The following is a 26,196-nucleotide window of genomic DNA, read 5'->3' as shown; positions in this document are numbered from 1 at the left end:
ATGTGGTTTTTTTCCTTTCCCCATTTGAAATGAATTTAGGATCTGTGTCTCCTTTTCCGGTCTCACAACACTGGACCACTAAGGGACATCAGAGATAATTTAACCCAATATTAATTTATAAATTAAAAAATTGAGGGTCCAGAGAGGTGGATCAATGGCTGAGGTCATGCTCTGGGCAAAGGTCAAGGTCAGAACTGAAACACCAGGCTTCCTACCGGCTGTGACCCTTCACCCCATGACCTTGCAGTGCTGTCATTAAGATGTGCCTGAAATCCAAACACAGCTGAGAGTTCTCCTCACCAGCATCATCCGGCAGCAGAGTCATCACTGGTTCACTGGGACGATGGCTGCAACTCTTGGCCTGCAGGCTTGAGGACATAAGAAATACGGTGTATTTCTCTTTATGACCAAATTTAATTTCAGAGTCTCGTCTCTTCCTTCGCAGGCTCACATCGAAGCCCTGCAGTGACGAGGTGGGTAGGGGCATGAGTGCCTCTGAGCCTGGGCACCACCGTGGATACATCTGGGCGTCCACAAAAGAGTCCCTCCCATCCGGCCTCCTGGTGTCAGCTCATGCAGGTTCAAGGAGGTCACTCTCCTTCCTCCATGTCCCAGTTGTGGGCCCTCTTCAGGTGCAGTGGCCCCTGAGGCTTCCCCAGGCCCCAAAGTCAACATTCTGGCCTGTTGCCTGTCCTACAGGCTCAAGATGGGGAGGCAGGGCTTTGCGAGGATGCCTGTCCACCCAAACACACGATAGAACTATTTCACCTGATGGGACCAGAGAGAATCTGGGTTAAGGCGGCTTCCCCAGGTCCTACTGAGGGCATTTCAGGGACGACAAGGATGACATGTCTCTCCTCTGGAAGTTCTCAAACATATCTGAGGTTTCTATAGGGACCCCCGCCACCATACACTCCAGCCAAGGACTCAGCACTGGAGAGGGGTTTGTGGGTAAAGACAGAGCCCTGGGCAACACCTCAGATCTTTTCTGCCCTTCTTCAAACTCTAGAACCTTTATTTAATCTCAGGGCAACATAGAACAGAAACTTGCTCTGAGCTAGTATTTGTTGCTCACACCCTGAGTTCTGCCAAGAACTGAATTCCCCACCTTGCTGTCCTGGGTTCCTCACGTGGCACTAATGGTAAAGAACTGAAGGCCAATGCTGCTGCTGCTAAGTCGCTTCAGTCGTGCCCGACTCTGTGCGACCCCATAGACGGCAGCCCACCAGGCTCCCCTGTCCCTGGGATTCACCAGGCAAGAACACTGGAGTGGGTTGCCATTTCCTTCTCCAATGCATGAAAGTGAAAGGTGAAAGTGAAGTCGCTCAGTCGTGTCCCACTCTTAGCGATCCCATGGACTGCAGCCTACCAGGCTCCTCCGTCCATGGGATTTTCCAGGCAAGAGTACTGGAGTGGGGTGCCATTCCCTTCTCCGATGGCCAGTGCAGGAAACATCAAAGATGTGTGTTCGAACCCTGGGTCGGGAAGATCCCCTGGAGTAGGAAATGGCAACCTACTCTAGTTTTCTTGCCTGGAGAATCTCATGGACAGAGGAGCCAGGCAGGCTACAGTCCATAGGGCCACACAAGTTGGACATGACTGAAGCGACTTAGCATGCACATACCTTGCTTATTACAGCTGCCCTGAGCTTTCCAGACTAGGAGAGGCACGCAGAACAGCAATGAAAACTGACAACTCAGATATCACTCGACCTCACCAGGACCAAGGTGCCCATGGCTTGAGTGCTCACGTGGTCCATTGCCATGGACCCACTGTCTGGATCTTGCCCCCAGATCCTGGTAGGTTCAAGACACCAGCCACAAAGCGGAGCTCAAGATGTGCAGGAGTCACTGGAGAACAGCACTTGCCATTGCCCCTCCCTGGGTAAAGCCAACCTACTAACGGCGTGTCAGCAGCATTTCCTCTTACTCAGAAGTCCGCCACAAGAAAAGCACATCCTCTCTAAGCTTCATTGTCCTTATCTGTCCAGACAGGCAGACATCTACTTATAAAGATTGCAGATAGGGGAGGTCAGCCCTTACCAAGTACAAGTGTACAGCTGCTGCACAATAAATGGCAGCCATTAACAAAGACAGCCCTTGGACTGCAAGGAGATCCAGCCAGTCCATCCTAAAGGAGATCAGTCTTGAATATTCACTGGAAGGACTGATGCTGAAGCTGAAACTCCAATACTTTGGCCACATGATGCAAAGAACTGACTCATCGGAAAAGACCCTGATGCTGGGAAAGATTGAAGGCGGGAGGAGAAGGGGATGACAGAGGATGAGATAGTTGGATGGCATCACCGACTGGATGGACACGAGTTTGAGCAAGCTCCAGGAGCTGGTGATGGACAGGAAAGCCTGGCGTGCTGCAGTCCATGGAGTTACAAAGAGTCGGACACGACTGACTGACTGAACTGAACTGAACAAATGCACACTACTATATACAAAAGAGACAAACAATAAGGACCTACTGCATATCACGGGGAACTATATAGCTTGTGCTAACCTATAACGCAAAGGAACCTGAAGGCAGTGGCAACCCACTCCAGTACTCGTGCCTGGAGAATCCCAGGGATGGAGGAGCCTGGCGGACTGGCGTCTATGGGGTCGCACAGAGTCGGACATGACTGAAGCGACTTAGCAGCAGCAGCAGCAGCAATCTATAATGCAAAAGAACCTGAAAAAGAATACACACACACACACACACACACACACACACACACACATATGGGCTTCCCTGATGCCTCAGTGGGTAAAGAATCCACCTGCAATGCAGGAGATTCTGGTTTGATCCCTGGGGTCAGGAAGATCCCCTGGAGGAGGAAATGGCAACCCACTCCAGTATTCTTGCCTGGGAAATCCCTTGGACAGAGGAGCTTGGTGGGCTACAGTCCAGAGGGTTGCAAAGAGTCCAACAGAACTGAACAACCAAGCAGGAGCATGTAACTGCATCTTTCTGCTGCATATCTGAAACGAACACAAAATTGTAAATCAACTGTACTTCAATAAAAATAAATGATACTTAGCAGCCATTTTTAACCTTTTCTCTTCTGTATCATCATTAATAACCTTCTTAAGATTTGTAACATTTCCACAGGGCATCTTTCTGAATTTACCAGCTGGCAGAGAGTTAGTGAGGAGGCATCAGTTCATAATTTTCATCACTGCACAGACCACGCGGAGGCAGATGCGCTTGAGAGAAGTCCACAAGTAAAAGATGATCTAGGAAACGTGAATGATTGCTAACAAAAGCAGTTTGGCAAGGGCATAAATGACTCAGGGCAAGCTTGTTTCCATTTCTACAAAAACAACTCAAGCCCCTGTGTCTTACTGAGTCTGTCGTGCAACTGCTTGGAGTTACAGCTCATTATGTACGTGGTACCAACAGGGGCTTCCACCCTGAGTTAGCACATGCTCCAGTGACTCACCCAGGTACTGAAAAATGCAGGCCCCCAAGCCGACTCTCCAGAGCTCTTGGTTCAGAATCATTGCCAGAGGAGCTTCCTGGAGGAGAAAGACTTCAGGTAGGAACACACAAGCAGGAATGACACCCTAGGATGCATCCAGCCAGGGAGGGGATTCCATGGGAGAACAGGGGCAGCCGCGTGGGGCTCCGACGTGTGCTGGACATGTCCCAGCCTGACTTGCCGCCTGGCCTTCACACTGCTCAGGAGCTGACAGTGAACCTTTGCCCAGCCTTTGGCATAGTCCAGAAATTTCCCCTTAACAAGGTGTGCTACTTTCAGATACTGGTACTGAGTCATCAAACTGACACAACCACCATACTTTCTCATTTTTCACATTCACAAGTCCTAGGGGTATTATGATCAATAATCTCCTGAAACTGCATTTTCTGCAAACTTGGATGTAACTCTGATCAAATCCAGACCATCACCTGCTGGCATAGGTCCTCGTCCATGGAGCCCTGGCCAGGGTTAGCAGTTTACAGTAGCAGCGTTCAGATCCAGTTCCTTCAGGACTCTCCTCAAGCTCACCATTGTCTGAAGACCTAGAAACTCACAAGAAGTTAGCCCAGCTATTCCAATATGAATCCACTAAGAAACTGAGAACTCAGGAAAATATATTAGCTAATGGTTTCCACTTGGTCTAAGACAGATATAGGTCAATTATATTTTTTCCCCACTCTCTCTCTTTCTCTCTCTGTTTAAACAAGAAAATTCCAAGTCACACACCAAGAGCTGAGTTAAGATCAATGATTTAGCCAAACAACGCAAGAGTAAAATAATAGTTAAGCTGTCTGCCAAGTCCACAGACTCGATTCCAAGCCTTTCACTTACGCTAACTCATTTAATCCTCACAACAACCCTACAAAGAAGCTGACACTATTATTATCCCCAATTGACAACTGAGGAAACGAAGACACAGAGACACTGAAGTCACACAGCTCACAACTGGCAAGGCGTGAATTCCAACCCAGACTATCCAGCTCCTGAGTGCACACTCCTGAACACAGATGTTCAAGAACTGGAACCAGGAATCTTCGGATGCTGAGCAGAAAACAAGAGTTTTAATGGAAGAGGATTTTGAGGCGCATAACAATCACTAAACAAAATTTAAACAATCTGTCAAAAGCTGCAACCCTTTCTAAGGCAGCAGCACCCAGCCATACCCACACATCAGCTGTCACGCACCAAGGGCATTCCATCTTTCTTCCATTCAATATGGCGCTCCACGGTGCCCAACCTCAAGATGCCTGGTATGGTAACGAATCATCGTACTGAGTAATCGGACTGTAGCAGGGGGAAGAAGGCTGCTTTCTCCACCGGGACCACAATGTCTCTTATGTCATTGTCATGGAAGGCAATGACTCTTATGTCTTTTTTAGGGTCATTTGAGGGTAAGGCCCCCAGAGGCCCACCACCTTCCAGGACACATCTGGCCAGTGGAGGCCCAGTAGAGTCAGGCCAAAGTACACGAAAGAGGAGCCACTGATGGAGTTCCGGGTGCGGCTGCGTCTCACCTTGCCTCCACCAAATTCCAAGGCTGGAAGTCACCCAGAGGGAGCTAAGCATGGAGTCAACTGTCCCCCAGTGAAACCGCATTCACATAGACTCAGGAAGGGCTCAGCCGCACCACCACCTCCAGGCTGGAAACACACAAAGACAGGCCCCCAGGACAGACCTGGCGCGGACCCACCCAGGATCAAAGCAGATGCATCCATGGAAAGTCAGGGAGCCGGGAGCACCCTAATCAGGGTAGAAACTTCCCCCAGTCTAATCACCAGCACCAGTTTATCATTCTTAGTGAACACCAAAAACCTTGTCTTCACAAAAGACACGTAAGAAACCCTTCAACAGAAAAAGGTTTTTTTCCAACTTGACCCAGATACTAAAAGCAGCCTAATAGACAGAGCTCCGCAAAAGGCCCCCTGCAGGGGCCTTGGCCAAGGAGGTGAGAGGCTTACTCACAAAGATGGGGTCAGAGCTAAAAGTCAGAGGGCAACTGACTAACAAGCATTCGGACAACAGTAGTGGGCTTAGGAGGACACAAGATATTTTTCCTGAGTTCTTTAAAACTAGGTCAGGTTCTTCCTGCCCAGAACCATGGCCCGGGGATGGAATCTTGATGTCTTGAGGGTCACTCCAGGCCTGGTGCCCCTCCCCATATCAGAGTCTCTGACCTAGGGTAGGATGGGACCACCATCCACTCTATCCCCCTTCCCCTGTTCTCTTCCGCTCAGCGCTCAGAAACAGAAGGGACTTGGAAAAAAAAAAAAACTTTCCCAGAGCACAACACACAATCAGCAAAAAAGAATAGGGTTCAAAGGTTTCTGGGCAGGAAATGTCAAAGAATGAGGTATCTTGATGAAGGCAACCAAAAAAAATGAAAGCAGTCTGGTCTCTGAAACTCAACCGCCCAGCTCCCCCAAAAGCCCTTCAAAGGCTCCCAGAGCCCTGGAGTCTGCAGCCCCATCTCTGGGGTGCCCCTTCCACCAGCACCCACACCCCCCCTACTCCCAGGAGTCTGTACCCTCACTCACTACAAAAGCAAAGAGGGGGAAGGGTGCGCAGAGAAAGCTGGTTTTGTCAGTGAAGTAGCAGATCTTTGAGATTCTGTGTTCTTCCAACACCAGTGGACTCTGGCAGGCCAGTAGGCTTCCCGGAGGAAGCTTCAATTACGCAGTTCACCAACCCCAGCTCAGGGCTGTCAGCCCAGGCTGGGCCCTGGATCATGGGCTATTTGGTAACTTATTTTGAGATGAGCCAGGTGACCGCAGGCGCCAGGTGGCCATGAAAGCCCTTGAAAACCTGTATCACAGGAGACGCCCTGCGGACTTCCTCAGACACGGAATCAGGCAGAGGGCGCGCCTGGTTGCCTGGAAGGACTGCAGGTCGCTGCCCAAGCCCAGTGGCAGCCTCGCTGACCACGAGCGCGGGGACGCTGGCCTCCCGGTCCCCCCAGAGAGGAAACTGGATACCCGAGGAGGACAGAGAGGTATCCAGGAATTCAGTCCCTCTGGGCCCTTTGGGACAGGGGCCGCGGGACCCATAGGAGGCTTAGCCCGGGCGTCACCTGCCCGGCTGGCGGGGGTGCTCCGCCCCGCTCTTCTGGGGCGTAGGGGGCTCCGGGTGGCGGCGCAGGGGCGCAGGACGCAGGGGACAGGTGCGGGGGACCGGGGGCCGGGGGCGGGGCGGCGGCAGCGGCGCCTGTCTGCAGGCTGCACCCACCCCCGCGCCCGCAGCACCTGCGCGCCCTCCCGACCGGCGGTTCTATCTCCCCCCAAAGCCCCAGTCCCGCCCTCAGCGCGGGGCTCTGCCTACCCAACCCGGGCGCCGGGCCCCTTTAGGCGGGCGGCTGCTGCTGCTGCTGGATTCCCAGCCCGGATGCAGGGAGTGGGACGAGGTGGCGGATGCTCAGCCCGCCTTGCAGCTCCCTGCGCAGCCGAACGTTCTCAAGCTTCTCTTTTCTTTACTAACTTTCCTGAACGTGTGTGTGCGCGCGCGCACAGCCCTTGCAAAAAGTACTGTCGAGAAGTGACTAGGGTTTCGTTGATATATTTAATTGTATTAAATCAATAACTGAAAATAAGCACAATCATACATCCCAAGCCAGGTTTCTGTCACTTTCTTCCCCAGGGCGGGTAAATCCATCATGTGGAAAAAAAAAAAAAAAGGGAGCCAGAGCCTTGTGTTCAGGGAGGTGGAGAAGGGGCTGCAAACAGAATCTTCCCACAGGAACAAGCTCCTTCCTCAGCTGGGGGTGTGGATAAACAGGAAACTAGTGAGAGCTTTCTTAAAAGGTTAGATAAGAAAAGCAGGTGCAGCCTAGCTGGTATCTATCCTCTCTTGGCTTTTACCAAATAGAAATATTTGTCTTTTATTACCCACCGGACTGGGCTTCCCTGGTGGCTCAGATTGTAAAGAACCTGCCTGCAATGCAGGAGACCCGACCTTGATCCCTGGGTTGGGAAGATTCCCTGGAGAAGGAAATGGCAGCCCACTTGCCTGCCAGTATTCTTGCCTGGAGAATTCCACGGACAGAGTGGGGTATGGTAAGCTACAGTCTATAGAGTGGCAGAGTCAGGCACAATTGAGTGACTAACACACACTTGCACGCAGACACAGGATTTATTTAGGATCTCACTGGATTCCCCAGGACTTTTCCACAGGTAGATTTTTTGTTGCTGTTACCTTCCTTGTCGATATAAGCAGGCAGATGTAACTCTGTTTAAAATCTGTGAATGACTCTAACCCCCACCCCGCTTCCCACGGTCTACACTCTCTAAACAAGCAAAATAAAGTCAATTTTCCTGGTGTTAAATAGCGTTGACTATTAATTGCATAGTCAACTTAAAAATCAAGTGCTGGGGTACACCACAGGAAAATGCCTTGCATTTTCTGTCTGGTTTCTATATTATTTCTCTTTGTTGTTGTTGTTGTTGTTTTTAATTGGAGGGTACTTTACAATACTGTGGCGGTTTTTGCCATGCATTCACACGAATCAGCCGTGGGTGTACATGTGCTCCCCATCCTGACCCTCCCTCCCACCCCCTCCCCTCTATATTATTTCTTGAACTCCCAGGGATCCTAGTCTCATGGCTGCAATATTTATTTGCTTTTCAATTTGTAGTGTCTTACTTGAAAATCCTGATTTCAAATGGAGGGAATAAAGGCATTTCCAAGTGACATGCAAGCCAGTGGATGGAACAGGAGGAGAAGAATTGCCTCCTTTCTGCAGAATTGGATTTGTTGTTGCTCCTGGTGGGAGCTGGATGCCCGGTCGGGCTGAGGACTGACATGCTGTTTATCTACCTGTCTGTGCCCGTGGTGTCCTTGGTTAGTTTTGTGTTTATGACACATTTCATACTGCCATGAGGATGATCAACTCGCTCACCCCATCACTAGGGTTCATGGTGAAGGGAGGAAGGATGTGAATCTGTGCTCACGCTCACACCAATGCCCAGCTGAAAGCAGATGGCAGAGCACCCCAGGCCCCACACCCCACAGGCCTGTCAGCTCTGCTCCAGGGCCGGCCTGTGACCAGACCTGCTTCCGGAAGTTGGCATAACAGAGTCCTGAGTTTAAATTGATGTCAGCATTCCAACCCAGGCCTGTGGGAGTTGTGGGCCTTAAATCCCACCCACCTCTCCCCACCCTTTCTGCACTGAGCCACAGCCGCCACTCACACTGACCTGACCAAGAGGAATCTCGATGTGAGCTGCCTCTCGTTTGGGTCAGCAGCACAAATTATATCAGTCCTCCAAGTGGAATTTTCAAAACCCAGGGTGAAACTGGAGAAAGGTAGGCAAAAGGGACTTCCCTGGCGGTCCCGTGCTTACGACTCCACACTTCCACTGCCAGGGGCCCAGGTTCAATCCCTGGTGAGGAAACTAAGATCCCACGGGCTGCATGACACAGCCAAAGAAAGAAGTTCAAGCTTCTAGCAGTAAGATGGATAAGGCCTAGGGACGCAACATACAACACAGTGCCTACAGCTGCATGACCCACAGGAAAGTTAAGACAGCAAATCCTGAGTCCTCACAACAAGGAGACATTTCCCCCCCATTTTTTAGCTGCTCTTTCTTCTCATTGTATCTCTAGGAGAAGATGGCTATCAGCTGAACTTTTTATGGTAATCATTTCACAGTGGACATAGATCAAACCAACCTGCCATTTGCCTTCAACCTAATACAATGACGTACGCCAATTATTTCTCAGCAAAACTGGGAGGGGCAAAAGCCTTTTTGACTCCTGCCTTTGCCTTGGTTCCTTCCCCAGTAGAAATGTCACCCCTCCTCCATCCTGGTCGTTCCTTCCACCGTTCTCCACACATGCACACGTGCATCTGACTCTCCACATTCATCTGTGTCCTTCTCAACCGCTGATCCCCAACAACAGTCAGAAGCTAGGGTGACTCCGGACCACTTCATGATTTCATGTGGTCTTTAAAGTACTGCTTGTGTGGGTGAAACAAGCACCATTATTCAATAATCCAGGCTGGACCCAGCACAGCTTCTGGCCCACGTGCCACGCCCCATCAGCATTTCCTGTTGGACCCACGAGTAGGAATGCCTCTAGTGTTCCTCTTCTTCACACTTCTTCTGCTGAAATGTCCTTAAGAGCTGACGGACTTGTTTTGGTTCCAGATTCTCTTCCATCCCTTTACTCCTACTTTAGCCCTGAGGACCCCTCCCTGACAGAGAGCCCAGCCTAAGCAGCATGACCAAGGCTGAAGTGGGTTCCTAAGTCAGTGTCCCAATTTTCTCCAAGCCAGCACACACACAGCCTCAGCTGTCACGCCCAGAGAACAATTTTTCCCTCAGTCTCCTCAAATTCGGTGTATGTGTTCAGTTGCTCAGTTATGTCCGACTCTTTGTAGCCCCACACTCTCTAGCCCACCTGGCTCCTCTGCCCATGGAGTTTTCCAGGCAAGAATTCTGGAGCGGGTAGTCATTCTCTCTTCCAGGGGATCAACCCAGGAGTGGAACCCAAGTCTCTTGAGTCTCCTGCATTGGTAGGCAGATTCTTTACCACTAGCACCACCTGGGAACCTCAAACTCTGAAGTGCCTCAAATTAAATAAAAACTGTAGGCTCTGAGGTCTATAATACCTCCTGAGGACATGAACAAACAAGTCACCGAGGTGACTGCCCATCCCTTCTCGTCCCCACTATCCTTTCCTCCCTGCGTCTTGGGGTATGTGGTTCCCAGGCTTTTAGATCTCATGGAGATAAAACATTGAATTAATTTTCAGTTTTTAATTTAATTTTGATTCATCGAATTAGCCACTGAAATTTTTTTTAAGTTGCAAAGGGACTCGACCCTTTAAGTCTAGTCCCTGTCCAAATGAGATTCCTTATGCCTGATGTCATACGCCAATTTATTTAAAGTCTGAATAAATATCAAGTCACTTTTGGCAGCAATGAGAGTCACCTACCGTGCCGTCAGAGTGCCCAATGCAAACATGGTTACAGAGATGTTCTGTCTCTACATGAAGAAGTGAGTGTTGTGAGTTATTTGTTTCCCTGGCCTAAAATGCCCTGTGCTCTGCCCCAGATCCTGCTGGCTTTCAAAACTGAACTGAGGTCCCACCTTCTCACAAAGTCTCTCTAGCCTACTCCGGCTCTTCGGCATCTCTTCCACCTCTGAATCCCACATCACTTCGAGTCCTTCAAGTAAGCCTTTAATTACAAGTGTGTCTTGTCTTGTTCACCACTGCGTCAAGTGGGTTATTCTGGTCTCCCAGTGTAGATCGAAGTGGGCAGGACCCATGTCTTTGTGTCTTTTACTTTTTCTAGGTCCTGCCCAAGAGAAGCATGTGGAAACTGAACACAAGGAGGGGCTCGAACATCCTTGCTGATGGGTTGACTTGATCTTTCCACCAATGGTCAGTCTCCAAGACAGTCTCCCTGTGGCCAGACAGTAATCAGCTCTCAGCACTAGATTCTGATACAGGGATGGGACTCTACTCTGACCTCAGGAAAACCTCAGTCCAGTCAACTGACTGTTGTCATAGGGTTCTAGGTGAAGTTCAAGGGGAAAGAGAGAGCAACTTGCAATGCATTGTACCACCTACCCAAATAACTAGAGTAACATATGGAACCTAAACACTATGCAAGAAATAGATAATGCTGGTGGGGCTCAGAGGAAAAGAGAATTTTCATCATGTGGTCAGGCAGTGTCAACAGAGACGGAGACAGGTGCAGAAGCCACCCAATTGTGGAATCAGTGAGGCCAGGACTCAAGTATGGCTCTGTCCCTACTTATGCTATGACCTTAGCCACTATCATGCTTTTCGACGCATGGTGTGGTCGAGGTCATGGGCGACACCTTTGAACTTGGTACAAACTGACTCTTGGGCTCAACCCAAAGTCTCTGGAAGAGACTCTTCACTTTAATGAGTCTTTCTAGTGAGAATCTGCATTTTAATGAGGAGCCACATATAGGTTAGGGTCTGAGAAGACCGAAATATATGGCTACGGTTATTACTGCCCCCAGGCTCCACTCCACAAAGCACCTTCAGTTCATTTTGGAGGAACAGCCTCTCTCCTGTGAATTGGTCACCAAGCCCTCGGGGCTTGGCGCTCAACTGATCAATGCATTCCATCGCCCAGGCCACAGTGGCTGGTCCATGGATGGGCACGTGGCCCAGGTCAGGTCATTCAGGGCCAATCAGATACAGCCAGGCTGATGTTTGATCACAGGGAAAGCTGGCTTGCTCTTCCCCTCAAGTTAAGGAGAGAGGGTGTGGGTTGTCACTCCCGTGAAGCGTCTTATGACTACTGGGGACCTGAAAATGGACCGCAGACCATGTAGGGAGAGCAACAGAGAAACAACCCCTTATGGCGATCTTGCAAGCCTGGGTGGCGGGAACTGGGACTAAGAAGTTATTTAATTCCATGTCCCAATAAATGTCCCATTTGCTTGAGTCAGTTTTGGTTAGATTTCCTGATACTCGAGAATAAACGAGGCCGCATGTTGAAAGCCTCCCACAGAGTTGGTTTGCTGCTGCTGTGGCTGTGGTGGTGGCCCCTGCAGGGATTGCTATGCCAGTTGAATTTGTCCTGGAAGTCTTTGAAGATTGGCAGTGTCTCCAACTTAACACAGGTGAAGAAGGAAAGCCTCAAGACAAATGTATTGAATTTTGACTAATCTGGACAAAGCAGAGTTTTGTAGGCTATTTCCTTTTGCAGAATAAAGTTGGGGTGCAAAAATTGAGGGCTTGAAGTTATCTGAGCAGAGACCAAGAGAATGAGCTCAATACTTAGGAGTCTATTCTCCTAAGGGAGAGAACACTCTTCCCCTCGCCTATGCTTCCTTCTAGAAGCTTCTCCCACTGCCCAGGCACACAGATGCCTCTGGGTGATACTTAAGAAGCATAACTGGGTGAGACTGGTTCAGCTCCGCCTTTTTATTTTCCACTCTGTTTGAGAAGACCATGAATTCTCTGCTGCTTCTTTGGGCTCTTCTTCACACCTGGGGTCGACGCCATCCATCAAAGTCCACTTGCCTTTGGCAATCATACCTGCACCAGCCCCCACCTGTATTTACCCACCCCAGGCTGGTGCAGCAGGGACTGGATAGCTGCGTTGGCCTAAACCAAGATCAGTCCTGAAAGCCTCTTTGCCCAGCCACACAGAGCCAAATCCCCTTCCACACGGCCTCCTGCTTAGTTTCCTGTCTGAGTCCTGAACAGGGTAAGAAGTCATGCAGGGGAGGAGGTTGCTCTTTAGGGAAGACCTCATAAACGCTGTGAATTACTCTATCTATCTCAAAGGAGAGCCCTTTTGGGCATATACTGGCAAGGAGATCCAACCAGTCAATCCCAAAGGAAATCAGTCCTGAATATTCATTGGAAGGACTGATGCTGAAACTGAAACTCCAATACTTTGGCCACCTGGTGCAAAGAACTGACTCATTGGAAAATACCCTGATGCTGGGAAAATTGAAGGCAAGGGGAGAAGGGGATGACAGAGGATGAGATGGCTGGATGGCATCACTGACTTGATGGACATGAGTTTGAACAAGCTCCAGGAGATAGTGATGGACAGGGAGGCCTGGCATGCTGCAGTCCACGGGGGTGGCAAAGAGTCAGAGGCAACTGAGTGACTGAACTGAACTGAATATAGCTGTGAGCCTATGACTGTGCTATTATAATAGCGTGTGGACCCTATGTAAATTAGGATCAGAAGAGTAATGGCCCCTGAATGGCTCACTCAACTATTATGTCATCTTACAGTTAGAAGTGTTTTGCAAAAAAGCAGGGAAAAGAGATGAGATTCCATATGTAGAAGCATTGATGCTATTGCATCAGAAGTAAAAGGAGTCAGAGGACTTCCACCTTACAGTGAGGAGGTCTGAGAGAAAACCCAAAGGGGCACCTAACAAAAGAGCTTAAACACAGTTCAGGAGATAAAATAAAGACCAAGTGAGTTTCTAGACCAACTAGACCATCAAAGTTTCTAGAAAGGATTTATTAAATTTGTAGGCACTACACAGATTCAGACCCTGAGGCCCCTGAGAATGTAAGGATGATAAACATGACCTTCAACAGGCAAAGCACCCCAGAGATTTAAAAATTAAAGAAGTTAGAGGGAGTATTTGAAATGAACGCTTCTCAATTAGTAGATGTTATTTTCAAAGTATCCAACAGCAGGGAACAACAGCAGAAGCAAGGAGATACAAAGTGAAATGCAACTTTTCTGCTGGCAGCAGTGAAAGTGAGTAACCTAAAGGAGGGCTCCCAGGTGGCTCAGTGATAAAGAATCTGCCTGCCCATGCAGAAGACGTGGGTTCGATCTCTGGCTCTAGAAGATCCCCTGGAGGAAGAAATGGCAAACCACTCCCATATTCTGGACAGAGGAGTCTGGTAGAACGTGACTGAGCCAACTGAGCAGTAAGAGCTGCAGCAGTCAGGGTAGATCCGAGGGCTGAAATGCAAGTACGGGAACCTGCTCTGAAGCCCCGGCAAAGGGCTTAGGCTGTACCAGGGAGATGACAAGGACACACGAGGAAAGTGGAGGTGGGAGAAAGGGAAAAGGGAGCTTCCCTAGGAATTGGAATGTTATGAGATGCAGGCTGAATGGGGAGGCTGAGATACAGGGAAGGATGGAGGGGAAATTCAATGTCAGGGCTGACAGGGTGTCCAGATGGGGAGATCCAGCGGGAAATAGACACGCGAGGCTGACAGTCAGAATGGAGAGGGAGAGCAGTATTGCACAGATATAAAAGCTGAAACAGACTCGTGGATGAAATCCAGTGGGAGAAAGTGTGGAGAGCGGGGCCCCATAAGATGTCTGTCTCCACCAAGGAGCCAGTGAGGGAGACGGTATCCACATAGAGCAAGGACAGTGATGAGAAGCGTGGAGTCCATGGGAGCGGGGGTGGGAGGCAGAGTTGCTAGAAAGAAGAGACCCTTAAAGGGTTCAAAATCAATAAATAAATTATGGGCAGGGGCCAAGGAGGAGGTCAGGGTGGACCCTGAGAACCGTTCCGAAGCCAGGCAGCAGCACCCAAACCCGGAAGCACAGGTAGTAGCAGCCCCTCTCCAGCGACCTCACCACCAGTTTGGATGCCAAGCAAAGACAGACGATGCCCTTCTGGTCCAAGTCGTCAAACCCGTGGTGAAACATCTCAGATGCACCCTACAGCAGTCAGGCCGCAGTGTCAGACCAGGAAACGGAAGCTCTGCCCCCATTCCAGCCAGCCCCCGTACACTGGCTACTGAATTCCTGCCACCTTCCTGGATGCCTTTTCTGATGACTTCAGCTGAAATGAATCCCAGAGAGATGACTATTTTCTCAAAGTCGTGCCTCTTTAAGCACTTAGGCGGGGGGCGGGGAAGAAAAAATCTGTATAAAAGGAACCACAGAGACTTTAAAAAAAAAAAAAGTCCTTCGATAAGCTGCATTCAAATCACCTACTTAGGAAAGAAATTAATGTTAACTGCTAAGGTCAAAGAATGAGCTAAAGACATGGCTCTGAATTTTAACCCCAACTTTTCATTCTGGTCACATATTGTGACTTCTCTGCAGATTTGACATTGATTCTACTATTTAAAGCAGTCATGCAAATGTGTGCGGGGCCTGGGGTGGTGGGGCAGGGGGGGCCGCTGGCTGTCTGCCCACCCCAGCCTGGCAGCACTGGGCACCTGGTAAATATCGTAAATGGACTTTCCAGCCAGAAAAGCCAGCACCACCCCTTATTCTACCAATTGCCACCCACCACTTGACAGTGACCTGCCATGTGACATTCACGGAGAAAAATTCCCCTCGAGGTAGTCAAGAGTCAAAATCCTACTAAACCATTTCTCCCAGGAGTGGGTTGTTTTTTAAATAGGAGGTCAGCCAACATGAAAGAAATATTTTACACAAAGTATTTTAAAATGAAGCACTAAGCACTAAATTATACTCATATTCTACACTATATCACTCTCCCCACTGGTGAGAATGAAAGCGAGGGAAAGATTTGTGGCATTCTTACATAAAGCTTTCTGCAGGACTAAGGATATTCTCAAAGACTCTGCAAGGCCAATTTAAAGAAACTATTTTCCCAAAAGCATTTCAAGAGGAAGTAAGTGTCCTACCAATGTAATTTTTCTTATACGCTTGGGCTGAACACTTAGACCTTCTAATTTCAATTTAGAACCAATTTTATTGTTCAGCAAGACAGACATTATGGAAAAAAAAAATAAAAAAGAACTCAACTTTCAGTGAACTGAAAGGAAAAGGCAGTCTGCAGCCACGTTGCCTTATTATCCAGCTCGTGCACTGATATTACCATGAGCTCAATAAATACACATGAAAACTTTCACTAGTCCTCATGACTCAAGAAATCCAACTTTTGCCTAAATTCCATATTATTTCTTTAAAAAAATCACACTCTTCCATACTAAACAAATTGGGCTCTATTTTCAAATTTTCTGCTTTAAATTGAATACATTCTCAGTCATTACTTGGAGGCCAGGCAAAGGCATCACAGAAGCCATCAGCACTTGGGAATCCTCTACCTGGATCTCAGCTGCTAAGGTCATGATTGTCCCACTCCTTCTTCTGCACAGAAGTGGGGTACTTTCATTAGAGGGTCTCCTGGTGCTCTGCACTCAGCTGAGACCCTGCCTACTAGATTCTGGTGGACCAGAAAAGACATGGCCCTGGGCTCATTGACGGTGCCACAGGCTTCAGGCAAAATCAAATAATTTAGTCTGAAGAGGGAAGCTATTGTTCTCTCTTCACTTCTGTCACACACGCAATCTCTCCCTACAAAACTAACCCGTCTCTCATTTCTATAATGATCAGCTACCCTCTGCCCGCAGCAGGAAAGAATCACGTCAGCAAGACAGAAGCAATCATTCTTCCTTTCTGCCACTTGCACTTGGAGCCCAAGGTCTCAGCTCAGCCTAGCAGAGCCGCTAACTCCTGCCTAATTTTAAAGCTTGCGTGAAAGTATTCAGGGTTTTGTTTTTGGCTTTTTTTTTTTTTTTTCATTTTTAGGAAAGGGATGCCGATGTCATTTTGATGAGCATGACTTTATTGCAGTTATCAACAGCCACACATCAGAGAGGTTGTGGTTGCACTCATGGTTAACAAGTGTCTTCCAAGAATGACTAGATAAAGAAAAGGAATATATTAAATATGTATATATACCTATATATATTTCAGTATTTTAAAAAAAAGGAGATCCTGCCATTTGGAACAACATGGATGAATCTGGAGGACACTATGCTAAGTGAAATAAACCAAACAGAAAATCAATAAAACTGTATAATTTCACTTAATATATGAAATCTTTAAAAAAAAAATCAAATACAGATACCACTGATATGTAGAATCAATACAAATGAACTTATTTATAAAGCTGAAACAAATTGACAGGCATAGGAAACAAATTTGTGGTTACCAAAGTTGGGAGTGATAAACCAAGGAGTGTGGGCTTCCCTGGTGACTCAGTGATAGAGAATCCACCTGCCAATGCAGGAGATGCGGGTTCGATCCCTGAGTCGGGAACATTCCCTGAAGAAGTAAATGGCAACCCCCTCCAGTATTCTTGCCTGGAGACGTGCATGGACAAAGGAGCCTGGCAGGCTACAGTCCATGGGATCATGAAAGAGTCGGACATGGCTTCAGTTGAAACAACATGGGATTAACAGATACACATTACTATATATATAATAAACAACAGGGATTTATTGTATAGCGCAAGGAACTGGATTTAATATCTTGTAATAAACTCTGATGGAAAAGAATCTTAAAAAAGACTGTAAACCAATTATCCTTCAGTTAAAATAAATAACTTGTTTTAAAAAGAAAATAAAGAATATATATATTTTTATATATCTGAATCACTTTGTTATACACTTGAAACTAACACAATATTGTATATCGTCTATACTTTAGTTTTTAAAAAATCAAATACAGAGAAGCAAGGAGCAGAACAGTGGTTACTAGGGTGGCTAGGAAGGTGGGAGGAATGGGGAGATATTTGTCCAAGGGAACAAAGCTGCAGATATATAAGATGAATGTTCAGCAAGCTGAGGTACAGCATGATGACTACAGTTGGCAATACTCTGCTGAATACTGAAAGTCTGCTAAGATGATAGATTTCAGGAGCTCTCATCACCAAAGAAATAAGGCAACTATGGGAAGAGGCTACGTTAATTAGCTTGACTATAGCAATCATGTCACTAAATCTGTGTGTGGGTGTGGGTTCAGTCACTTCAGTCGTGTCTGACCCTGCGACCACAAGGACTGCAGCCCGCCAGGCTCCTCTGTCCACAGGACTGTCGAGGCAAGAATACTGGAGTGGGCTGCCATTCCCTCCTCAAGGGGACCTTCCAGACCCAGGGATAGAACTGCATCTCTTATGTCTCCTGCATTGGCAAGAGAGTTCTTTACCACTAGTGCCACCTGGGAAGCCCATTGTACACCATATATATATATAATTTTTATTTTTTTAATTAAAAGTAAATTAAATTTCTTCCATGAGAGTGAGCAACCCTTCTGAGGCAATATGTAGTGTTTCACTTGAACCTGGAATGAGGGAATCTAGGGATCTTCTAAGCTACCTTTGTGATCCAGCAGGCAGAACCCTCTGACTTTTAAGACACTTTCATTTTTCTAAACCCCAGTCAGTTCTTCCAGTTGTAGTCAACTTTCCCTATTTGAGTGTTTTTTGGTGACAGTTCATACATAAGCAATCATTTATGTTGCATACTGTATTATAGGGCTTCCTCGGTGACTCAGATGGTAAGGAGCCCACCTGCCATCAGGAGACCTGGATTTGATCCCTGCGTTGAGAAGAACCTCTGGAGAAAGGAATGGCTACCCACTCCACTATTCCTGCCTGGAAAATTCCATAGACAGAGAAGCTTGGTAGGCTACAGTCCATGGGATCACAAAGAGTTGGACGTGACTGAGCAACTAACACTCACTCACTCAAGTTAGGCATGAGGTCTAAAGATGAGCAGGGTCCAGGACTTGCCCTCACAATGCTCATATGTGCTTGCTGTTGACTAACTGTGGTTGGTGACTCCAGACTCTAATAATATTCATCACAAATATCTTCTCCCAATACATAGCTATCTTAATCATTAGTGCACAGTAATTTTAATTTAATATCAAATTTATAAACCTTTCCTTTATGGCTTTTGCTTCTCACATCTAATTTAATATGCTTTTCCATCCAAGTGTTAGAAGATATTCTTCCACGTTTCCACATTTCCCTTGTAAGTCTTTAATCTACCTGAGTTGACCTTCTTGTACGTTGTAAGGTAAAGATCTAATTTAACATTTTTTTTCCATATGGATAACCAAATGTTCCACTGCAAATCCAGACTCTCCCCACTAATTTGTAATTCTACCTCCGTCCTCGACCAACTTTCCATATGGATCAATTTCTGGGATTCTGGTCTGCTCAACCAATTCACTTTCTATTCTTGCCTCAATACTTTTATTTTAAGCTTTTTAATAAGTCTTAATGTTTAGAGAGCAAGCCCTACATGATATTCTTTCCCATTCAAATTATCTTGTCTCTAGCTGGTACTTTAGTCTCCCAGGTGAATTCTAGGGTTCTCTATTCAAGTTCCATCTTAAAGGAAATCAGACCTGAATATTCATTGGAAGGACTGATACTGAAACTGAAACTCCAATACTTTAGCCACCTGATGTGAAGAACTGACTCACTGGAAAAGAACTTGATGCTGGGAATGATTGAAGGCAGGAAGGGAAGGGGATGACAGAGGATGAGATGGTTGGATGGTGTCACCAACTCAATGGACATGAGTTTGGGTCGGCTCCAGGAGTTGGTGAGGGACAGGGAAGCCTGGAATGCTGCCGTTCATGGGGTCACAAAGAGTCGGACACAACTGAGGGACTGAACGGAACTGATTCAAGTTCCATGAACTGCAGTGAATTTATAGATTAATATTAACTGAAAACTTTGTGCTATAGTACCTCCCCATCCATCACACCAATGTGCCAGCTCCAACTGCTCCATTTACAAATAAGAACCCATGACCACACAGAAAATCACAGGGAGAACCAGGTTAGAGCCCAAGTCCCCTACCCAATACTCCTTCCACCAACTTCAAATAGGGATCCCCTCCCCCTGGGGAAAGCTGTGCCTTCTGGTATCTTTCTATTTAAGTCCAGGCATTATATCATCCATTCATACCATTAGCATTTTGAGACCAAGTGCCTCCAAAAGAGTGAAGCACACACTCTTTGGACAAGATCATGCTGGGATCTGATCAGAGCCAGGTTTTTCTGCTCTACTACTTTGAACTGGACTCCAGTTGTGGGCACATTCCCTCCTCCGAATCTCCAATGGGATGCAGCCATGGGGGCTGAGTGATGGCCCAGAGCCAGCCCCTGGGAACGACTGGCTCAGAGACCTTGTGTGGTCAGTGGGGAGGGGCAGAGGCCTCAGCTGGGGAGAAAGAGAGCGGCCTGGTTTAGTGGAAGGACTCAGCACAGGGGGTCCAAGGCTGTGTGAGAGCCATGCTGACTCATGCTCCCCAGCCCTCAGGAAACCAAAGCACAGAAGTGAGAGTGCCCGAGTGTTCATTTATCGTTAAAACAAAATATGACCGCCTAGCACCGGCACTTACTTCCTATGGCCGCACATTTGCTCCCTATAGGCAAATTACACAGGAAGCCAGATTATAACCGGAAGTTTGCTTGGTGAGCTCAGAGCCAGGGCTGGGAGAATTGAATCTGTCCTGATTTGAATGTGTCCTGACGTCAGATGTACTTGCTTCCATAACAGGGCACAGTCAGCGCTGGAGATGACAGTCCCAGGCCAGGAAGGGGCTCTCCTTGCAGAGCCTACCCTGCAACCCCCTCACCCTGAGTCCCTTCCCTCTGCCTCCAAGATGGCTGGTTCTCCTCCTGAAACACACACTCTTTCTTTGGACAAGATCATGCTGGGATTTGATTGGAGCCAGGTTTTTTGTTTTGTTTTGTTTTGTTTTGGCTCCTCTAATTTGAATTATAGTTGAACTTTTACAGTGGGTTATTTCTAATAGTTTCTTGAGGACAGGTAGAAGTTCTATTTTGGCCAGCAGGGAAACTGAGGCTCAAAACAAGTTAAAGGAACTCACTTATCCATGGTTGTCCGGATAACGATTGTATGAACTGAATTTCAAGCCGAGTTTTAATCCACTTGAAAGGGGGAAATGTCTGAAAATACACTGAAGGTTAAGCGGCTAAATTTGGTGCTTAACCACATCAACCTCTGAGGTTAGAAACTTAAAAGCGGAGACCCTGACTTCTGCTCCTGTACAACTAACTTCCCACAGGGCCTGGTCCAAAGAGTGCTCACGCAGGCACTCCAGACATTGACTCCTGAGCTTGCTCCACTACCTCAAATGGACCCAAACACACCCAGAGGCCTCACACATCAAGCCGACTTTGCAGGACACTGGGGAGCCCTTTCCTCTCCCTGCCCTACATGCCTCTGGACCTTCTGCCTCCCTGGGACACCATCACCACCACCCTCCCTCCCAGAGATGCTCCAGAGTCCTTGGGAGTGGTGATGGCCATTATTTCTGGCCCCATCCCCAGAGACAGAGGCAAGACCCACCCACACACCCTGGACCAGCACGCCTTTTTCTCACCATGGCCCTGGCCTTCATCATGAGTGTGGTGGCAAGGGGGTGAGGGGCGATCTCTTTGCCAGCAAAGCCCCTGTGCCTTCCTCATGTGACCAAAGGTCCCCTCCCTGCCAGGACTTTGGAGCAGAAGGAAGAAGAAAATGTGATCAGAAAAAAAGTCCATGGCCACATATTTAATAGATGGATGTTGAGTGTCTGTGGGTCGGCAGGATAGCAAAGAACTGAGCCATGGAAGATGATTGGACACTAGGGTTCTCATCCCAACCTTGCCTCCAACCCAGCTGGTAGCCTTGAAACTGTTGGTTTAGGCTGTCTTTGCCTCAGAGATCATCCAGTCCAAACCCTCTAACTTTGCAGCCTCCCCATATAGTTCTCATCTCAGACAGCTCAAGCTTCTCTGTGCCTGAGCAATTTTAAATATTAGTCAAAAAATAATCAATTTAGTAAAACATATGCAGAGAACCACATTCCAATGAGATGCAAGTCTTTTTAAGATTACTGTAACAACGTGACTCTGGATGATTCCATGGAAGACATCTCTAAATGTCTTCTTAGAAGAGTGGAGGACTGCCTTGAACTTGAACAATCTGAATAGGTCAGAAAAGGAAGTAAGGCTATCATGGAAGCTTTCCTATACATTACCAAAAGTTATTTTGTGTTTTGACTTTTATAGTAGGAAAAAAATCTACCTGTAGAATATACAAATAAGTTATCTATTTTCAAATGTACATTATGAATAAGAAGAATATTTATCATGTGAGATAATACCACTGTGTTTATTTAAGCTTGTGTGGTTAAAGGCAGCAAATTCAGAATGTATATGCTATACTGACAACTCAACTTCTAAGTCTGTTTCCATTGAGGGTTCTTTCTTTTCTGACTTCTTTCAGCTTCTTTTTCCTTATCTCAGGAGTTCCTAAATGGAGTCTGTGGACATTTAGACACTTAAAGAAGCACTACAGAAGGTCCTTAACCCCTAAAATTGAAGGACCTATGTGCTCTTATAGACTGGCTTTCATCTGATTTTCAAAGGGACCCTGGACCCCACAACAGCCTCTGATTATACTCCTTGTTCACATTCAGCAGGAGAATGTTCTAGGCAAGACCTGTATGTGAACAAGCAGCTTGGCAGAAAGAATCCTGATTCTGGCAGCACTGCAATCCGATTGAAATCAAGCTGCCAAATAAACTCTACTAGACGGTGACTCTCAGCTGTGCTATCTCTGTGAGGTGTGGGTCATAGCATTTGCCCACATCACGGGGTTCTTGTGAGGGAGAAACTATTTGATACCTGTAAATCCCAGTGTATCATCAGTGCAGGCAGGTGGTAGAGATTAGGAACCCCTAGAGCTTCCTTCCTGGAGAGCCTGCCTGGAGGCCCAGCCACCCTCCAGGGTCCCCCATGGCCAGGAACTAAAACACAAGCCCAGGCCAGCCAACTCAACCTCTTGAACCCGATATTCCATGGCCTTCAGAAGTGATATTTCTCCTCGAGGGCGGTTTCTCTGAGCACTGACCAAGACTCCCTGAGGCACATGTCTAGCCTGCAGTCTCCAATGCCACCCCCACCCCAGCAGACATCACAAGAGAAAACAGCCTCCACACCCCCTCAGCCCTCCTCCTGAGACTGTTTCCTCCTTCCACCTTTGGCAACAAAGCCACTTCCTTGTCCTCAAGGCACCTACGGATCCCACTTCTACTTCCTCCTTGACTTTCGTTTCTCATACCTTGTCTTGAGCCACATCCTCTGTGCTAGAAACAGCTCCCACTTCCGGCTCGCCCAGCAGCCTCGGGGCACTTCCTCCCTGGCTGTGCTCTTTAGCAGGAGCCCTGGGCGCCTGCATCTCCAGGGGATGTTTTAGCCATGCTGTCTCTCCAGACAGGAAGACGGCAAGTTGGGAGGTCCCTATAAATATGCTGTGTGCTGGAGGCTGGGGGCCTGTCCTGCTGCCCTGGCCACTTAGACACAGCACAGACCTGCCAGTTCCCACCCTGAAGCCAAAAGCAAGAGAAAGCTCCTCATGGAAGTTCCTAGAACTTCCTGCCTATTCCTGTTTTTCCCATTCTCCTGTCGTCCCAAACTGCTACCCCTCAACCAGGTATTTGCAGGTGAGCCGGTACTGACTGGGTCCTTTCAGGTAAGAGGTTGAAGTAAACTGAGGAAAGTTGCAGGGAATTGAGACCAGAGGTGGACAAGAGCGCCCGAGGGGCCAGAGGAGCTGGGAATGGAGCAAAGCCCCGCGTGGTGGCCTATTGGCACCGAGGGCACCACTTCACCAGGCCCCCCAAGGGCCACTGAGACAGATGATGGGAAGCACCTTCAGCTGGTGTGAAGGCCCTGCTCCCACAGTTATTAGCTCTGTGGCCTCCAAGAGGGTTTTTTTTTTAATTATTCTTTAGGCCTTTGTTTTCTTATCTGTATAGATAGAGTTAACAACATCCCTTATAAAGGGGTCATAATATAACTGAAAATGGAGGTCCCAAGTTTCACCAATAAAGCCAAGAAAGAAGCAAGTTGGTGGGAAAGTTAGCTTTATGTTGGAAGCCAGCATCCCAGGAGGAGATAAGGAGGAGAGTAGACACCTGTCTAAAGGTCCAACTCCTGCCCCAACCCCTGACAACCAGGCGACAAGAGCTTTTATAGGTGGAGAGAGGGAGCTACATGTAGAAACGGTGCGGTCAGCTCTGACAATCACCTTGAAATTGGTCATGCAGTGGTCTGATCAGCGTCATCTTGATTGTTTTAAGTACACTTAATCTTCTGTTCCAAGGTCGATTTGTTCCCATATCTCTGAGGCCAGTTCTTGGAATTGTGGCAGTTTATGTCATGGCTACCTTCTGGCCATCGTGCAGTTAACTTCTTCCACCTGATGGGGGTTTCAGTATCTACAAGGCAGCTCACAGGATATGGCTCAAAGTATTATCTATAGCCCTTGAGAAGGAACTGAAGGTCCTTGACTTTACTTACTGACTAAACTATTATTGTTCTGTCCTGTTTGACTGCTTTTCTTCACTTCTGCCTTCTCACACTTCTCTGATGAGTAAATTCATTTTTTGGCTTACGTTTCTCTATGGACCAAAGGCAGATGGAGGGCAAGTGGGGGAAGGACCATAGGGTCCTGCTCTGTTTCAATAAGAGCTAGTGGAGAAGATATGGGTAGAGCCCTTGGCACACAGAATGTCCTCACTGCAGGAGAGCTGGCATCATCATCACTTGGCTGGGTACCAAAGTGGGAGTGATCTATTACTAGGCTTCTAGACAGAAAACTCTAGAATAGGATTCCCCACAGGGGCCAGGAAATCCTACCGCCAGCACTGAGTTGTGCACATGGGCCCAGCCCAACCCCTACACACAAAATTAACTACAAGCTCTGAGGGCACTGAAGGATTATGACAATCATGGATCACAAATCAGACACATTTCTTAAAGGAAGTTATAATGCTTGACTTTCCTCTGTTTCCAGAATCAAGTGCCCCCAAAGGATTGAGCCTGGTAGTTGTTCAGTCTCTAAGTCATGTCCAGCTCCTTGTGACCACGTGGACTGCAGCACACCAGGCTTCCCTGTCCTTCACCATCTCCCAGAGTTTGCTCAAACTCATGTCCACTGAGTCAGTGATGCCATCCAACCATCTCATCCTCTGTCATCCCCTTTTCTTTTTTGCCTTCAATCTTTCCCAGCATCGGGTTTTTTCCAATGAGTCAGCTTTTCATATCAGGTGGCCAAAGTATTCGATCTTCAGTTTCAGTCCTTCCAATGAATATTCAGTGTTGATTTCCTTTAAGATTGATTGGTTGGATCTCCTTGCAGTCCAAGGGACTCTAAAGAGTCTTCTCCAACACTACACTTTGAAAGCATCAATTCTTCGGCGCTCAGTCTTCCTTGTGGTCCAACTCTCTTGAGCCTGATAGCTTTGTTGTTAAGAGACAGACGATTTTCTTGTGGTTTCTCACCCTGCCCCCACACCCCTCCCCAGGAAGTTTCATCAAATGATTGATAGTCTCCATGACAACTGCTGAAGCCCGGCTCACCTGAAACCCCTGCCCCCACTGCCCCAGACCCACCAGGGGGACAGTCCTGGCTGCTGAATTACTCAGCTTTTGCAGATCCCTGAGCAAAGGTTATTTGCAATGGCTTACTCGACTGGGAGGTGAGTACTTTGTTCCTGAAACCAGGTGCTGAGATGACACATACTTCCCTTTAACCGTTGGAGGGTTATCAAACAAGAAATCATAGCTCTGATGAGCATTAGAATAACCAGATGGATGGAAACAAGGAAGAACCTTCACCAGCCCATCAACCTGTGAGTACTTTCTGGAGAAATGTGAGCCAAAGAAATTATGCTTGTCTCCACAGTAGCCATTGTTTATGACATTCATACAAAGCACCACCTGAGAAGGCGGATACGTATCGTCAGCGTTGAAAAAAGTGCTTTCGTAAACTCAGTGCAGTACAGACAGGATAATGCCCACCTTCAGCTAGCTGCTAGGACTGTGTTGAACCCCTTCCATATTCAAAAAGGTTGTTTCAAGTACACTGAAGAGGGAAAAACCAACAGGGAGGGGGAAGGGGGAAATCACAAACTGTATCCGGCTACAGAGAGTTCAGAGTGAGGTGGGGGAGGAATCAAGCTTTCCCAATCTACCTAGCTCCCTGCTCAACAAATGACAATGACAGGATTGAAATTAAAAGGGAAGGAACACAATGCCCTTTTCATTTCACTTCAAGGGCAACTTCTTTGGGTTTGTGGTAGCATTTGCCAACCCTTCACCTAGGATTCTCCCCACAGACATCGGAGACTTTGCAAGCCTCTCAAAAGAGCTCACAAAACGTCTTTAGAAATGGGGCTAACCTTTTGCAAGGTGAGAAGTCTGGCTTCGTTTTTTAATCTCAGGGAGAAAAGGGAGCCGCAGGAAGCGAGACTAGAAATACACCACAAAGAACACCAACACCAAACTGAGTTAGTAATTCTGAACACCCAGGAATACGTCTGTATTTCATTCATCCAACTAGCCTTGGTTAGACCATTACCTACCAGACACTGGGAGGTATTTACTGGGATGTAAATATGAATAAATCCGGATCTGTGTCCTTGAGGAGCTCCCAGGGGAAAGACAGACA

The 26,196-nt window shown here is 47.6% G+C and overlaps 1 long non-coding RNA gene across 1 annotated transcript; it reads left to right on the top strand.

Annotated features, from left to right (window-relative positions):
* Window positions 6,300–18,220, top strand: LOC106502640. The gene is made up of 4 exons (XR_001296274.1): window positions 6,300–6,461; window positions 10,522–10,640; window positions 10,764–10,852; window positions 18,188–18,220. It is a non-coding gene; the product is annotated as an uncharacterized LOC106502640 (long non-coding RNA).

This window comes from Capra hircus, chromosome 11 (assembly GCF_001704415.2).
Source record: "Capra hircus breed San Clemente chromosome 11, ASM170441v1, whole genome shotgun sequence".
In the NCBI taxonomy this organism is placed as follows: domain Eukaryota; kingdom Metazoa; phylum Chordata; class Mammalia; order Artiodactyla; family Bovidae; genus Capra; species Capra hircus.
This window is presented reverse-complemented; position numbering and strand designations above follow the sequence as displayed.